We start from the raw sequence: 16,566 nt of genomic DNA on the forward strand, positions 1-16,566 counted from the left end.
CATCAATAAAAAGTCTGGTGATTGTAAACACCTACTTGTTTAATGCAGAAAGAACCTTTGCAGGAGGTATAATTAGGCTGCCAGAGGCTGGGTGTAGGAATGACTATCAGCTACAACCCAATGGTTTAACTTAACAGATCGGTTGGATGGCATGCAGGTTATGAATGATATAAAAGTACTTCTTTAATTATGATTGATTTTGGCAAACACTCGTAAATTAACTATTGAGTTTAAGATGGCAGTCTTAGTGGGCCAAACCCCTATTACGAAAATTTACATAAGCTTTTCTTTACTTTTGCAAGTTACACATACAGTGAATTCAGAAAGTATTTAAACCCCTTCACTTTTTGAACACATTATTATTTTACAGATTTAATTTTACATGGGTACAGTATGTTTGCCATTTTTGCCCATCAATCTAGACTCAATAATCTATAATGACAAAGTGAAAATATGCTTTCAGAAAAGTATGCAAATGTATTAAAAATTTTAAACTGAAATAAGTTATTCATATAAGAACTCATACCCAGCCTCTTTGCCATCAATTACAGATTCAGGTCTTTTTGGGTAAGTCTCTACCAGCATTATAGACCTGTGTTGGAACAGTTTATCCAGTTCTCCCAGGCAGATCTTCTCAAGCTCTATTAGACTGTATGGGAAGTATCTGTAAACTGACATCTTTAGATCTCTCCACAGATGTTCTATGGGGTTTAACTCCAGGCTTTAGCTGGGCCACTCAAGGACAGTCAGTAACTCCAGTGTTATTGACTGTATACTTCTGGTCATTGTGGAGCTGAAAGGTGAACCATCACCCTAGTGCCAGGTTTTCTTCAAGGACCTGTCTATATTGTCTGTCTGTGTCCTTCAATTTTGTGCAGTCTCCCTGTCCCTGCTACTGAGAAGCACCAGCTCACTGCTCCTACTGCCAGATGCAATTTTACCATCAAAGTAAATCTTCTTCTCTCTGCTGCTCCCGTTAGGTGTTGCCACAGCAGATCATCTTCTTCCATATCTTTCTGTCCTCTGCATCTTGTTCTGTTACACCCATCACCTGCATGTCCTCTCTCACCACATCCATAAACCTTCTCTAAGGCCTTCCTCTTTTTCTCTTGCCTGGCAGCTTTATCCTTAGCATCCTTCTCCCAATATACCCAGCATCTCTCCTCTGCACATGTCCAAACCAATGCAATCTCGCCTCTCTGACTTTGTCTCCCAACAGTCCAACTTGAGCTGACCCTCTAATGTACTCGTTTCTAATCCTGTCCATCCTCGTCACACCCAGTGCAAATCTTAGCATGTTTAACTCTGCTACCTCCAGCTCTGTCTCCTGCTTTCTGGTCAGTGCCACCGTCTCCAACCCATGTAACATAGTTGGTCTCACTACCATCCTGTAGACCTTCTCTTTCACTCTTGCTGATATCCGTCTGTCACATATTACTCCTGACACTCTTCTCCACCCATTCCACCCTGCCTGCACTCTCTTTTTCACCTCTCTTCCGCAATCCCCATTACTCTGTACTGTTGGTCCCAAGTATTTAAACTCATCCACCTTCGCCAACTCTACTCCCTGCATCCTCACCATTCCACTGACCTCCCTCTCATTCACACACATGTATTCTGTCTTGTTCCTACTGACCTTTATTCCTCTCCTCTTTAGAGCATATCTCCAACTCTCCAGGGTCTCCTCAACCTGCTCCCTACTATCGCTACAGATCACAATGTCATTAGCAAACATCATACTCCACGGGGACTCCTGTCTAATCTCGTCTGTCAACCTGTCCATCACCATTGCAAATAAGAAAGGGCTCAGAGCCGATCCCTGATGTAATCCCACCTCCACCTTGAATGCATCCGTCACTCCTACCACAGACCTCACCACAGTCACACTTCCCTCGTACATATCCTGTACAACTCTTACATACTTCTCTGCCACTCCCAACTTCCTCATACAATACCACAACTCATCTCAAGACACCTTGTCATATGCTTTCTCCAGTTCCACAAAGATGCAATGCAACTCCTTCTGGCCTTCTCTATACTTCTCCATCAACATCCTCAGAGCAAACATTGCATCTGTGGTGTTCTTTCTTGGCATGAAACCATACTGCTGCTCACTAATCATCACCTCACTTCTTAATCTAGCTTCCACTACTCTTTCCCATAACTTCATGCTGTGGCTCATCAATTTTATCCCCCTGTAGTTACTACAGTCCTGCACATCCCCCTTATTCTTAAATATCAGCACCAGTACACTTCTTCTCCACTCCTCAGGCATCCTCTCACTTCCCAAGATTCCATTAAACAATCTGGTTAAAAACTCCACTGCCATCTCTCCTAAACACCTCCATGCTTCCACAGGTATGTCATCTGGACCAATGGCTTTTCCATTCTTCATCCTCTTCATAGCTGTCCTTACTTCCTCCTTGCTAATCCATTGCACTTTCCCAGCTCAGTCCCTCTGTCTAGCCAATCAGTACAGGTCCTTTTCTCCCTCCTTAGTGTCCAACCTCTCATACAACTTATTATACGCTTTTTCTTTAGCCTTCACCACCTCTCTCTTCACCTTGCGCCTTATCTCCTTGTACTCTTGTCTACGTTCTGCATCTCTCTGACTATCCCACTTCTTCTTTACCATCCTCTTCTCTGTAAACTCTCCTGTACTTCCCCATTCCACTACCAGGTTTCCTTTTCCTCCTTCCTCTGTCCAGATGTCACACCAAGCACCCTTCTTGCTGTCACCCTTACTACATCTGCTGTAGTTTCCCAACTGTCTGGTAATTCTTCACTACCACCCAGTGCCCGTCTCACCTTCTCCCTAAACTCAACCTTGCAGTCTTCCTTTTTCAACTTCCACCATTTGATCCTTGGCCCTGCCCTCACACTCTTCCTCTTCTTGAACTCCAACGTCATCTTACAGACCACCATCCTATGCTGCTTAACTATACTTTCCCCTGCCACTACTTTGCAGTCTTCAATCTGCTTCAGATTGACTCTTCTGCATAGGATGTAATCTACCTCTACCTCCACTCTTGTACGTCACCCTATGTTCCTCCCTCTTCTTAAAATATGTAAAAACCACAGCCATGTCCATCCTTTTGGCAAAATCCACTGTCCTCTAACCTTCTTCATTAATCTCCTTGACACCATACCTACCCATCATCTCCTTGTCTCCTCTGTTCCCTTCACCAACATGTCCATTGAAATCCACTCCAATCACAACTTTCTGTCCCTTGGGTACACTGTTCATCACTTCATCCAACTCACTCCAAAAATCTTCTTTCTCATCCATTGCACACCCAACTTACGGGGCATATGCACTAACAACATTCATCATCACACCTCCAATTTCCAACTTCATAATCATTACTCTGTCTGACACTCTTTTCACCTCCAGAACACTCTTGACATACTGTTCCTTCAGAATAACCCCTACTCCATTTCTCGTCCTATCCACACCATGATAGAACAATTTGAATCCACCTCAGATCCACCTGTTCTTACTCCCCTCCCATTTAGTCTCTTGCACACACAATATTTCAACCTTCCTTCTCTCCATCATATCGGCTAACTCTCTCCCCTTACCCGTCATACTGCCAACATTCAAAGTTCCTACCCTCAGTTCCACTCTCTTTACCTTCCTCCTCTCCTCCTGCCTCCGGACACATCTCACCCCTCTTCTTCTCCTTCTTCTTCTTCGGCCAACAGTAGCCCAATTTCCGCCAGCACCTTGTTGACTAACAGTACTGGTGGCTGTTGTTGTTAACCTGGGACTTGACTGATCCGGTATGGAAATTTGTATTGCTGTTTGCATATTGATTTAGCAAAATTTTACACCGGATGCCCATCCTGACGTAACCCTCCCCGTTTATCCGGGCTTGGGACCGGCATAAAGAAACACACTGGTTTGTACATCCACTGTGGCTGGGGATAATTTACCATAAAAGTAAATAAAAAACAAAAAACTGTCACTTATCTAAAAATGACATGTCTCTCAGTTATAGTAGAACTAACAAATATATACTCACTTATGCTATACTAAAAACAACCTGACAACTGCTTTATCTGCATACTATAATAATTTAGTATTTCTCTGACTCCAGACCAGTTCTCCATCATGGACCAAAGCAGCCAGCAATTCTGCCTTGACTTTCAATACCTTAATTTTCCATTGGATAGTTCTTGACAAAATGTATCAACTATAAATAAAATAAAATACTAAGATATGTCTGTGTGTCAAGTCCCACAAAGATATCTGATTGGTTAGTTTGTTTTTGGTGTGGTTGGTCAGTTTGACTCTGGTGATGCAATCAAAAGAAGAAGTGAAAGTGTGAGTCACAGAAGGCACAGTAAAGGCATAGGAGGCACACTGAGAGAGAGTCTCCTTCAAAGACGAGAAGTATAAAACTGGACAGGAGGCAAGAAAGGTGCCTTGAAAGTAATGACAGTTTGAGATGTGGGCTTTATGGAAATACACTTGAGAGAGGAAGCGCCGATCATGAGAGGTTCAGACAAATATGGATAAAGAGGAAAGGCGCTGAAGGTACCTGTAGGGCAAGAGATATCAAATATTCGATTTCCTTTGACAGGTAGCAACACTTAATAAATGTGAACAACTATTAGTCATAAACACTACACAACCAACAGCTAACAATAAAACTTCAATCAATGCCTTTTTCACATCGCCTGAGTAGGATCATAGTGTCTATGAAAGCAACTGAGCCAACACAAACCTATTTGGGCTGCCTTTTTAACTATGTGACATTGTAATGTGCTGTTAAAAAGTATGTTTGTAATGTTGCCTACTAACACATGTAATTTCATTTTGTTATCACTGTTACATTTGCATACAAAAATTGCAAAAACTTTTAATAATTAAAAATGTTATACCCGATTATGGAAGCTTTGATGAAATCTATAAAAAATGTGAAACGTTACAGGCTTTCAAATCATTTAGCAAGTTACGCCACACATACATTTTCTAACTTGTTCAAACTCCCAGTTTACTTAAGGTATTGTAGTCTAGATAATGGACTGGATCACACAAGGTCCACCCCAAAAGACATTATTTCATATGCAAAAAACACTTTTGTTTATTATCGTCTTTTTAGATAGAGTTACCAATATAACATGTTGCATGTGCACATGCGAATTAATCCCTTTAACATGCAAGGAAAACCTGGGCACATGGTAAGATTGTCTGCTTTTCAAATTTCTATTAGAAAGCAAAAATCTTTCAGTTTAATTGCTATTATTTTGGAATTTGGCACCTCCTCTGAAAATGTTGTGCTCTAGTTTTGTGTTTAACATGTTGTCATATTAAGTCAAGAGCTTGTGAGTTCAACTGAAAAACCATCATATTTCTCTGGGCTAGCGTTTAGATGCTTTTAGGGCTTCTCACGTCATGTTATTTCATATTTGCCTTCCTGTTACTGCTAAAATCTTTAGAGGCTCAGTATCAGATTTTGTTTATTCAAAAAATATTTGGAGTATTTTTTGCATTCTTTTATGTCAGTCAAGTCATTACATGGCAAATAAAATATATTTTACTAAGAGGCATTGTATTAAGATGTGTTACCTGAAACATTGAATATATTATGCGATTAACTATACTTTAGTTGCTATGTATATATTCAAATTCTACAAGCTTGTTTTTATAGTTTATGGCCAAATATTTCTTTATAAATTATTTCAGATTCAGTTTTTAAACAGTAATGATAAGGTGTAAAACCTCTACAAAGAATCTTTCTTTACTTTAGATAATTTCTGAAGTAATTTCTGGAAATAACTTATTCTAAACATTCATAGCATTAATTCAATTTCTTTATGCCACAATAAACTGTTCTAAATTTCTCCTTTTGCTTATATATTTATCCATCATTTGCAAATCAGCTCCTTCCTTAGGATATGACAGTTTCTATAGATGTGAGGAACTAATTTTTCAGCCTTGGTTGACATTTGAATATGTCTCAATAAGCAATTGATAAAGGTGCCAACATTTTACACTTGGGCCAAACAGCATGATCAACAATGTTACATGTCTTCCCATTCATTAACTAATCTTTAAAATAACATGTCATTTTCAACATCAAAATTAATGAGACAGAAGTGAAAAAAATGCAAAATAATCCTTTTTAAAATGAGGCATTGGATGCATTAGTAATAAGTGTGTGCTTTGTCTATTCACTGTTCACTATGTGTGATCCTATGGCCCACAATGCAACTAAGAAGATCCACTAAGAAGACAACTGATAAAGGAAGACAGTGGCATACACTGGTAGGAGGTAAGGAAAATATCATTATTATTGATTCCATTTTCTCTTGTTTTTATTGAATAATTAATTAATTTTAGGGCGGCACGGTGGTGCAGTGGGTAGTGCTGCTGCCTCGCAGTAAGGAGACCTGGGTTCACTTCCCGGGTCCTCCCTGTGTGGAGTTCGCATGTTCTCCCTGTGTCTGTGTGGGTGTCCTCTGGTTTCCTCCCACAGTCCAAAGATATGCAGGTTAGGTGCATTGGCGATTCTAAATTGTCTCTAGTGTGTGTGCTTGGTGTGTGTGTGTGTGTCCTGCCGTAGGCTGGTGCCCTGCCTGGGGTTTGTTCCTGCCTTGCACCCTGTGCTGGCTGGGATTGGCTCCAGCAGACCCTCGTGACCCTGTGTTAGGATATAGTGGGTTGGATAATGACTGACCGACTAATTCATTTTATTTCTCCAGATGTTTGAGATTTATGGATGCATGAATATTGGATATTATATTGTTTACTGTATTACTTAAATATTGACCTCAGACCTTCAAAAAAAAAAAGAATTTACACACATTTAGGAGGAAACCAAACTAGCTAGAACAAGTCATTGTGCTAATCTCAGATCTGACAACCCAACATCCACCCATTGAATGAAGCAAGATCATCCATCCTAACACCTGGTAAGCCTATAAACTCATTATAAGTAGGGGCTGTGATGTCATATCTGTAACAGCTCAGCTCCTAGATTCTGGCACTCCTTCAGGAACATCAGCTAACTAATATGATGTAGCCATTGATCAGTAAGTCTGTTTACATCATTGTCACTCCTGGGATGGGGTAATATTTTTAAGACTTCATTCACTGTATCTTAACGATATGGTTGTGTGATTATTGTGCACTCAATCCTTCCTGCACCAGACTGCTAGCACTTCAAGATCAGTGCTCTAAGAAGGGGGGCTTATCCACTGCAATACTGACATGGTGCATTTTCACATCCCATCTAAAGCTAAAAAGAATCTGAGCTAGGAAAGATTACTCCGACTTATTTACGCAAATACTTTAGGTGACCCTCCTTATCTGGAATGCATATAAGCTGTTTATTAACAGAAACATTGATGTTGGTTCTGTAATTTACGGCCGTGTTTTTGGCCTAGAAATTCTGGTGAGGCCATGTGCACGCAGAGTTCTCTAATGAAAATTTTAATCTATAATATCTTTTCCTATTTTGATAATGACAAATGAGACATTCGAGTTTGCACAATGCTTGAATCATGAAAACAACAATTAAACATTCTGCTGTCTGGGCTGTCTGAATTGGAATCAGATCACTGTATTTTGGCATTATCATCTGACAAAATGCAGTAATATAGATTTAAGCAATAAGTAAACTAGAGCCTCACGTGTACCAGCCAGTTAGGAAACTTTGTTAACTATAAGCTGAAACAGAAATACCTGAAGTGTAGAATCAAATGTATCCTACTTGAATTGCACTTGGCATGTCTGGTGGCAGCGCCAACCACCAAGCAGACAGAATATTGCTGATCAGTGCAAGGCCAGCAAATAATTAAAAAAATGATTTTCTACATACATACCTGTCCTTTCTGCACCAGGACTCTGTGGTTCTTTGAAACAGGGCCATAATACTGCTGGCTTCTTTTCCATGTATGTGTGGAAGCAGATATGAGGCTTCCTTGGTGGTGTTTTCAAATTTTCAGGTGGATATCCTCAATGGTGGGTGAAACATCAGGATTCTGTTCAGCCCCAGTCTGATCAGGGTAATGTCTTGTGTTCGATGCATTCCTGATATTAAATTGCTTTCTTTTTTTAAAAATGACTGTGGCCTTTAAGAGAACAAATGGCGCTGGAAATTTTAAATCACTTCATTGGCTTGGGCTTCATAGATTTGACTGGAAAATGGTCAAACCAGAAGTAAAATTGCTTGATTAAGTGGTCATCATTTTAATACCCAATATAAGGGGCTCTAGCATTCACCCCCTATCAGTAAACTGGAATTCAAGCTGCATATGGGCACCCACTCCCGAGGGCAAACCAAGAAAACTGCAGGGCCAATTGGTTCAGTTCCTCAGCCAGAAACAAGCATTTATCATTAAGCAATTCATTTTCTAAAGCAATACAATAAACTACATGAAGGAAAATTGTAAGTATATTGCTTAAGGTGGCAAAGTGGTGGGTTTTTATAAACAATTTAAATATAAATTAAATTACTGATGGAAGCTTATTGCTTATTTTGCACAGCATCTGGCTGTCTGTGTCCCACATCCCCTTTACTCAGAAATGCCACTGTTCATTTATTATACAAGTACTGTGTGTCACTCACACTTACAGATAATTTGAAGGGCAAAAAACAATATGATTTGATCCAAAATGGGAAAGCATTAAAACAATGCAATAGCTGTAATTCTTTCTTAGATTGGTGTTTCTGCCCTGATATAATCTAAATAAGGTAATGCACTATAACACTATCTTCTTTACAAAAGGTCATAAAGCAAATATTTTTAAAATTTCATTTGAACTGAACTTAGAAGGAATTTTTATTTCTGTAAACAGTTGGTACTGGTTTTAGACATTCTTCCTGAAATAAGATAATCTTATCGCATGAATGTGTGGGGGACAGTTTCTGAAAACACTTTGCTTTAGCATTTTCCCTCATACAGGAAATAATATAACTCTGAAATGAGTCCTAATTTAATCATCACTGCAGACATTAACTGCAAATAATTAGATGAGCAATAACCACAGGAAAATAATTCACCGTGAAAAACAAAAAAATGTTTTAAGTAGTGTAGAACACTAGAAGAGACAGACTTATTTAAAGCAAAAATTATTGCTAACCAATGCAGCATCTGGTCAAGTTATCCATACAATTGTAAATAACATTCTGTGTCATTTAGTTTAGTAGCATTAACCAGATCATTTAACTATAAATATGATATACTGAAAAACCTGAACTGAAAAATAGCAGGTGTGAATATATAAGTAAAATGTAAATCTGAAAAATACTACAAATATTTTTGCATGGATTATCCTCCAAGTACTCCAATACTTTCTCACATTTTATGGCATGTAAGGCTGACTGGCACTTCTAAATTGGCTCAGTATGAGAATGTGTGTATGTGTGTATGTGTGTGTGTGTGTCAGTACATGCATGTGGTACCCTGAAGTTCCTTCACATTATGATGACAGGATACACACAAGTTTGACTTAACATTTCATCATAAAATTAGGTTAGCAAAAGGATGCATGCATTATTTGTTCAGAAACACTTATGTGTACTCATAATGAAATTGTTAATAGCTGAACCACTTGGTATAAATAAAAAAAATTGTCAATGTAGAGTGAAAACCATTGATGTGAACTATGGAACAGTAATAGAAGGACATCTTTAGTAAAGCTAATACTAACAACATCAATTGTTTTAGGTATGTGTAAGCACTCCAGGATTATTGTAAGAAGAAAGGAAATAATACCAGGAGATGGTTAAAAAAGGGCAGGCGCAAAACAGTCAGCAGGCACAGGAACAATACCAGTGATGTACGAATCTAACGACAAAGTTTTAGGGTGATCCAAAAGAGAAAAGGCTGATAATGAAGCCAACGTAGGAAATCCAAAGTGAAACCTCATTACTTTTTAGAAAGCTAAACTAATTAAGTTTTTATCTACCAAGGGACAAAGAAGCATGCGATTCTTCACAAAACTGAAATGGTGTTACATAAAAAAAGAAAAATAAAATTGCAACAAATATTAACATCATTAAAATGACACCAAATTTAAAAAAACAATGATAAAATGAAATTCTTTATATTAAAAAACCTCCACAAAATACAAAAAACATCCGTAGACCAGAATTTTACAAACTAGAACGAAAGCTAAAAAGAAGCCTACTCACGACTTCTCTTCAAGGATATAAAATGGCAACCATATTATGGTTATATTGCACCTTACTTTGAAATGCACAGAAAGAAAAGCTGTTAATCTTAACTCAATGGATTTATTCAGGCCAAATATTGTAAACTGCATTGCTTTAAAATTTGTCAACACTATATATGTAGTATTTAAATTAGTTGCTGAAATCATATACACATATGCTGTGTATTAATGCAAGGTTGTATTATTTGTGTATGCGTATTTGAGTGGTTTCTAGTTTTTTGGTGATATGCATGTGCAAAGTAAAACCTTAGAGGTTATAATATAAACTGTGCTTGCAGATACACAACTTGCAGTTTTGGCATTTGTGGTGTGCATTAGCTGACCATTATCAGAATATTATGAAAATACTTTGTTATTCTGTATAGTTTCATTGTCCATTGTATTGGATTATGCAAATAACATGCATAGTAGCACTGACTATATAATGACAAGGACAGATCAGGTCACGTTTTTAGCCACAACAATTGGTCCAGCATAGTTGACAGATGTTCCCCTAGTCTTTGGGGACACTTAAAAGACCACTGCACAATTACAATCCACTCAAAACTAGTTCAGATTCCCCTTTCCTACTGATTTCAAAGCGTTTTACGAAGTTTGCTGAAATTCATGAACCTTTCTGTGTTTTCGACAAACATGATGCGAAGCAATTTCACTCATCACTAGATATGACCTTCCAGTTTGTGCATGCACATTCATGGTAATAATGCATGTAGCCATTTAGAACTCTGTAGTTCTTCCTAATGATACCACTGCTGTCCTAAACAGTGGTCAAAAAAAAGTCCATGCCCATATAAATACAGTCTTTAAATAAATACTAGCAGCCGTTATATTCTGAGAAATAGGAGAACTGCATCATTATTGGCAAGAGCAAAGCCTGCAAACTGAAAATAAATCACTACTAAGTCTATAAATTATCTATATTTTCAGACATGATCTTACATGGTAATTGTAAAGAATGGCAAAAATGAGGAAAGTTATTTATCAAACTACCTAAGATATACAGAAAAGACCACTTGAGTAGTAATGGCCAACAGAGACTAGACAATTGTTTGCAGTAAACAAGAGTGCACCAGGCATTGAAACATAATATGTTTGAACAGCATGGGTTGTTGTTATTTAATGTCAATATTTTGGCCTGCCTTAAATCATCATAGTCTAAAAAGGCAATAGAAATAACTCACCAAGCAACAATTTCATAATATAAATGGAGTTTAGAATTGGCACACCAGCCAAAAAAAATTTTAAAAACTCACACTGTTCCATTGTGGCACTGAGGTGTCACCCATTGCCCGGCTGCACTCGTGTCCCAATTTGAGTGGTTTGTTATGTGGTGGGTATGGTAACATGCTGTATCAGCGCATGGTCCCAACCTCTTTCTTTTAGGTGGATGGTTCAGAATTCCTGGATGCAATTAACAAGGAAAAGTAGTATGATAAAAACAGAAAAAGGAAATGCAATATTAATATAGTGTCATGCATGTGCACTCTCTCTAACAAGGTAAAACAGGTAGGGTTCTGTATTGTACAAAGATTTCATAACTACTGTTAACAGAATGACTTTCTGCAACTGTGTAGGTGGATTGCTCCACCTACATTCAGACAATGCTTTAAGCTCCTTCAGCCATTTTGCAAACATGGATTGCTCAAAACATGTGCAACTGTACATTTTGTAAAATCATAAAACAATTAATTATCTGTGGTTTATTTAGCAGCAGTCAAATTTGCAAACCTTGTAATATATGTGATGGTACGGGTCAGCTCCATGCTTCTTGCTACATCTGGGAGCCTCTTAAACCCGAACCGTTGATAGTCATGAACTAAAATGAGCAAATGAGGACACATACTTACAGCAAGAGGTAGGTATAAAAGTGTCTAGTGCTTTTATTAAAGACAATCAAAAGAGAAAGTCAAATCTTGTTCAAATGAAAGTGCAGTGTATCAAAATTTCTTGTAATAAATAAATAATCAGTAAAACTGGGGAAATCTGAGGAGGTTAAAAAATCCAATTCAATAAATAATTCATAAAATGAGGTTAAAATCCAAGGACAGTCCTTTTCTTCCTTTAAAAATATGAGCTCCAATGCTTCCTTCTAAAAGCCTGGCGTCTCCTCCGCTTATCCTGTCTTGCAACAAGAGGAGATGGCCACAGACAGGTGCAGCTAAGCTTTAACTCCTGGCTCCGGTCCCCATTGCCAGGCCTGCTGCATCCATGCGGCACCGCTCTGAGCCGTATGCCCATCTCCCTCTGCCAGCCCCTCGACATCCATGGGAGACACTGCACAACAGGCCGCTCCTACTCACTAGCATAGTTCAATAGGAGCGTCCGTTCTTCAGCTCCAGGCTCCTCTACCTGAGACTCAACCACAATTATCTGCCTCCATCCTACTTTAACGCCAGCTCTCCTTTTTCTGCCTCTCGCTTCCTCTTCTTTAACTTTGTTTTCTACTTTACCTTTTCTTTCTGATCTCTACCCCTGTCTTCTTCTTTATACTGTCCGATCGGGCACAGATGAGAGCCTACATCCACTCTGATCCACTTGCAATTGCACATTGAGTGCATGATCAGCCAAGCATTGTAATCAATCTGGAAGCAGCACCATCATGGGCCCACCTGTACCTGGTCTAGGCCTGCACACTCTTGGGACCTGCTTATTTATTTTAAAAAGCTACACAATGTCTTGGACAACTTATCACAATATAAACCATTTTTTTAAATTAATGTTCATGTTGAGGGTTAAGAAATAATAGTTTTCTATATTTGAAATACTAAACCATGTAAGTTCTGTGTCATTCAGCCTACCAATCTGTAGTAAAACCACTAAGATAGTTTTAATAAAAACAAATGCCTTTATCCTTTGTCTTAAGACTTTTATTTGTTTATTTATTTATTATAAATGTATTTATTTATTTATCAGCTGATTGATTGGTTGGTTGTATTATTTGTCCAGTGATCTGTATTATTTTCATGTTTTTGTAGCTATATGCATTTGACTTTCCCCTTGGGATTAATTAAGTTTTATCTAATCTATTCTAAACTACTTTTCAGAGGAAATGCAAAAAACATACTGCCCTAGGTGTAGCATTCAATATGCCAGCTGTGCTCAAAATAAAAAATGGTGCATGACATACAGTATATTGTGGACCAGCAAACATGCATGTGTGTTTTCTATTGTATATATAAATTTTTTTACTCTGTTACTTTAGGACACATTACCAATTTAAATCAAAATACAAAATACAGATAGGAACTGAAATATTATTCAGAGTTCTAAGCATGAGCGCAAAAACTACAAAACAACAAATCTAGGTAAATGCATTCCACTGGCGGCACAAGTCAGCCCTTGATTAGAAGCTTGTTGCAGTCATTTGGTCCTCAATGAATTGGATAGAGCCACCATCCTATATAGGATTCAGGGGGCGTATGGAGAACAGTTGAGCCCTCCCCTGCAGGGCTGCTGTCACACCCGGAAGTGCAGCCAGATGGAGATCATGTAACACCTGAGCTCCTTCCCCCGGTCCTTCCATTACGAAGGGTAAGAATCCCGGCTGCCCGTTACAACATATTGTCATGCTCTAAATCACATAAAGTTTTACAAATGAGGTCCCTTGTAATCAGAATCCTATGTGTTCTGCTCCTTACTGAACATAATTTCATTTCCCACACTAATCTACACTCCATGGGTGACAGGGCCTTCAGCTGTATAGCGCCCAGACTCTGGAATGACCTACCGAAATTAATCAGGTCAGCTGACTCCATGAATTCTTTTAAAAAACAACTCAAAACTCATCTGTTCAGGAAGGCTTTTAGCACTACTTGACTTTATTACCCTTCTCTCAGTTTACCTCTCCGTCAAGATGCTCATGTAACCTGTATGTGTGTGTGCGAGACCATCAATTATGTTGTCTGTTTTTTTTCAGAATTCACTGTCTTAATCTTCTTTTTTTATTTATCTGGTTTGTACAATGCTATATTCTGTATACGCTGCTGTTCTTTATTATATTCTGTAAGTGCCTTGAGCATGGGAAAGGCGCTATATAAATAAAATGTATTATTATTATTATTATTATTATTCCTTTCATTTGTTTCCTATGACAAAACCAGACTGATACCTTGTTGAGTTCTCCTTCACTTACACTGCTGTTGGGTTTACATTGGAAATAAATGGAAACTTTAGTAATCCCCCACTAATAAATCAGGCTTATTCTTTTTTATTATCCTTTTTTACATATTTTTTTACACATTTGGTTCTGTTGCTTTCTGATAATGAATCTGTGAACTAATAAAAAAAATTTATTATGATGCACTCGACAAAGCCACACTTACACGTAGTGTGCTTTATAATCATGTTTTAATCAACAGACAATGGAATGAGTCCCAAAATGTAATAATTTATAAAAAAAATTCCAAAGCAGTATAAAATGCAATGAGATGGTTATGACAGATGTTGCACAGACTAAAAAATAGTATATTACGATGTTGTTGTGTTTATTATATTGGACAGTAATAAGCAAAATGGATTTAGTAGCCAACAAAACGTTTTCACATTTTTAGAGATTTAATTAATTTGCCCAATGGCAAATTTTAGTTATATTTTAACCAAAATAATAGGTTAATACATGTCTTGAAGCCTTTTGCTATTTATGTGGTTATAAGTTGTTTTTCAAACTTTGGTGAAAAAATGAGATACCCTCGGTCCTTACATGTCAAAAACCATGAACTTTTATCCTTTCATGTATATATTTTAATTTATAGTCACGTGCATTGTTTATTTGTGCTATGGCTTTCAAGTATGATTTTCTTCATTTAAACATCTTTCCTTGTGATCTGTTAACAACGAACAATCTAATTGTTCGAATGCAGTGCTTAAAGTCTACAGGTATATATACAGTATTTGTTGGTTTTACATATATTTATTATATTAAATGTTAAAGTTTCTAAAAATCTTTCATGATTCTCTACTTTGCAATCATAGTCATGATATTTTTTCTAAAATATAAGATGATTCAGATAGGTGACTATAGTGTATGTTTTATTTTTGATGAATGCTCTTGTAATTTAAAATAAAGCTTTCAAGACTTTGCAGTCATTTTACAATATTGCATATACAGTCTTCTCCCACTTAACAAACAACTGTTTTTTTTTTTTTTGTTTTTTTTTTCTTCATTATGTAAAGCACTTTGAGCTACTTTTTGTATGAAAATGTGCTATATAAATAAATGTTGTTGTTGTTGTTGTTGTAAAGCAGTGTTTCTTAAACTATGGGTCGCACAATATCTGTACATGGGTTGCACAGAGTTGAGAATTGCAATAGCAATGAATGAGAAAGGGTCATGACCAGTTTGAGAAGTGCCTTGCGATAGGACACCACTTGCAAGGGGAAAAAAATACACCCAGACTATGATTGGTGGTGATTCTCCAAGCGGGGAGGGACAGCAATGTCAGCGATTTTCCAAAGAGGAATCACCCAACCACTGATCCCTGGCGATAATTGCCAATAGTTCTGCAAAGAGGACTGATGCCCTGGATAACGTGATTGTGGAGACACGCAAAAGGCAAAACTGGCTCGTGAGAAGAAAAAAGGTTTAATAACCCCTGGTTTAAAGCAAATTTGTATATCCAAAGGAATGTTTTAATACACTTTTCTTATTATGAATCACGATGAAGGTGAATTTTTGTTTAAACAAAACTGAATCGGGGGCAATTTTCACACGTGCCTCTAGCACCTGCACCCAATCATCTCTGCAGTCATTCATTTGGGTCGGGTTATGAATGTTTCGGTGAAACACGATTCCAATCTCAGTCATTCTTACAGCTGATGCCGCATTCAGGGCCTGTCATCATGACAGTCCACCTAGTTGTATGGAGCTGGATCAAGTGTACTTGTGTGTTCATGTTCACTTAATTTCACTAAACTTGTCAAGTGTGTTGCTCACATGTCTTCTCGTATTATCCTAAGCATCTTGGCTCCAACCAAAGATCATTGAATAGGAGAAGCTCAAGAAAAATTGAAAGACCATTTATTTGAATGTGAAACATGAAGTGGTTAAGGGCAGGAAAACAGCTTTGTTAAAGAGTATTTAATGAAGGGCAACATTTTATTAGGGGTTGTTTAATTGACTAATGTTATTAAATGAAATTTGATGCATTTCAATATTATTTGAACAAAAATTTGGAAAATTTCTGGGGGTCAGGTAAAAAGATTTTCATCTAAGTCATAGTAATTAGGTATATGCCATACAAAGGATTTTTAGGAACAGATTAGCTTTGTAAAGTGGGCAAAGTCTGCACAATAGTATTTCAATCAATAAACTGCTTTTCTTTCATTGACTATTTTTAATTGTATTTTCTCCTATCAATACAGTACAGTAATAATTGCTT

The sequence above is a fragment of the Erpetoichthys calabaricus genome, chromosome 4, assembly GCF_900747795.2.
Source record: "Erpetoichthys calabaricus chromosome 4, fErpCal1.3, whole genome shotgun sequence".
Lineage (NCBI taxonomy): Eukaryota > Metazoa > Chordata > Cladistia > Polypteriformes > Polypteridae > Erpetoichthys > Erpetoichthys calabaricus.